Source organism: Portunus trituberculatus, chromosome 24, assembly GCF_017591435.1.
Source record: "Portunus trituberculatus isolate SZX2019 chromosome 24, ASM1759143v1, whole genome shotgun sequence".
Classification (NCBI taxonomy): Eukaryota; Metazoa; Arthropoda; class Malacostraca; order Decapoda; family Portunidae; genus Portunus; species Portunus trituberculatus.
Window position 1 is genome coordinate 102,144 of NC_059278.1, and position 2,500 is coordinate 104,643.

The following is a 2,500-nucleotide window of genomic DNA, read 5'->3' on the forward strand; positions in this document are numbered from 1 at the left end:
ATCGCTGTGTAAAGACAATGGTTACTCCCAGATCGCTGTGAAAAGACAATGGTTCCTCCTAGATCGCTGTGTAAAGACAATGGTTATTCCCAGAACACTGTGTAAAGGCAATGGTTTCTCCCAGAACACTGTGTAAAGACAATGGTTCCTCCTAGATCGCTGTGTAAAGACAATGGTTCCCTTCCTTACTGACTGTGTAAAGACAATGGTTTCCTTCCTTACTGACTGTGTAAAGACAATGGTTCCCTTCCTTACTGACTGTGTAAAGACAATGGTTCCCTTCCTTATTGACTGTGTAAAGACAATGGTTCCCTTCCTTATTGACTGTGTAAAGACAATGGTTCCCTTCCTTATTGACTGTGTAAAGACAATGGTTCCCTTCCTTATTGACTGTGTAAAGACAATGGTTCCCTTCCTTACTGACTGTGTAAAGACAATGGTTCCCTTCCTTATTGACTGTGTAAAGACAATGGTTCCCTTCCTTATTGATTGTGTAAAGACAATGGTTCCCTTCCTTATTGACTGTGCAAAGACAATGATTCTCCTCCTAGATAACTACAATGGTTGTCTTTCTTATTGACTGTGTAGGGGCCATGGTTTTCTTCCTGGTTGACTGTATAAAGGCCGTGGTTTTTTTTCACACTGGCTACGAGTGTAATTTATAACAGTAGGTCTTCTCACGTAGCTCAGTGATCGTGTTGTTGGTGGCGAGGGTGAATATAGGTTTATTTTATACAGGGAATGCTACTTATTAGCCTTATTGACTCCTTGTGACTTTCCTTACCATTATGTTCTGGAATTTCTCATGATCATTGCAATTTTTAACCTCCCGCTTTATAAACCCGCTTCTCTCTATGATAAGCTATGTAAAGTTCCGTTATGTTAGGTAATCGCACACATTTGCGCCAAGAATCTGGTCACTGTTCAGCAGTTCCTTAGTGAAAACTGCTGAAAAATATTTGTTCAGAATTTTACCCATCTCTTCTTCAGAACGAACTAACTCTCCATCAGATCCCTTTAATGCACTTGCTGTTTCTCTGTCCTTCGTCCATTATATCTGATACTCAACGGGTCCGAACAGAAGCAGGCAAGCTGTGTACAAAAGAAAGGAGGGAAGGAGGGAAGGCACTGGTCTACTCTTGGCATTAGTGGCGCTCCTGTAATGAAAGAAATGAAAAAAGGCCTAAGTCCATCCTAAATCAAGCCAAAATGTTCTTGTTCCTGTTTTCGCATGGTCCGACATTCTCATAATCGCAATAATGTCTGAACAAATTGAGAAAACCTTTACAAAGACTAAAATGAAGAAGGGCTCCCGCTTCCTGAGGGGGCTGAAGAAGCTCCTGTGCTGCTGCTGGTGCAAGGCCCAGCAGCAGGACGAGGAGGCCCACGAGTACGTAGTTGTTGAACCTCCACGCCAGGATGAGGGGGAGAAACCTGATGATGTGCGTGAGGAGAGTGACAGCTTGTCCGACAGCACTTCGGAGACGGCCCAGTCACTGGCTGTGACGTGCGGCCACAGTGCGAGTCGGCCCAGAGCTTGTCGGAAGAATTTGTGGTGCTGGAGGATCCTGTGCCTGAGGCTGAGCAAGTTGTTTTCATCGATGAATCCCTGATTGGTAAGCCTCTGGAGCCAGCAGCGACAGAGGCCCCAGAGTGTATCGAGCAACAAGGTAAATCCGATAGGCAGACAGAGCACTGTGGTGCTAGACGCCGACGACGCAGGAAGAAGAGGAAGAAGGTGCAACGCAAAGAGGAGGACGATGGCGGTGAATGGCATCTGGTGTGTAAGAAACCCAGACGGAAGAAGAATGAAACAGTAGGAACACCTGCTGCTATCACACCCTGTAAGCCTGAGCCACATAGCGTCTCCCGCCAGCCCAAGGAGCCTCGCCGGGGTAACAAGTGCCACCGTCAGGAGGAAGAGCGTGACAGAGTGCGTCTGTCGTGGCAGGATAGCACAGTGAAGGTGGTGGTGCCAGTGCCGCCAAATAGACGGCGTCACGTCATCGGCACGCGGGGAGACACGATTCGACAGCTGCAGCAGCAGTACCCCGCCGTGCGTGTGTCAGTGCCCCTCCCACAGGACCTCACATCCCGGGAAGTAACTGTCGAGGGGCCCAAGACACAGGCTGACGCCGTGGCGCAGCAAATCATCCGCCGCCTGCAGGCAATAGAGGAGAAGCTGCGCGAGGCGGAGCAGCGGCGCCAGGAGAACAAGAAAGTGGTAATAAAGGTGGAGGTGCCTTCCGACATGCGGCGCCACGTGGTGGGTCCTCGAGGCGAGGTGTTGAGGAGGCTGTCACAGGAACACCTCACCGTCATGGTGAAGGTGCCACCCCGTAGTGACATTCGAACCGTAAGTGTGAGCATAAGGGGGGCCGCGCCTTGAGGCCGTAGTGGTGGCAGACTGTATCAGGGCGTCTGTGGAGGTTGCAGGCCAGCGGCAGTGGCAACCCAACAAGAGAAACTAGTGAGGAAGAGGTTAGGGTAAGCTAGATTA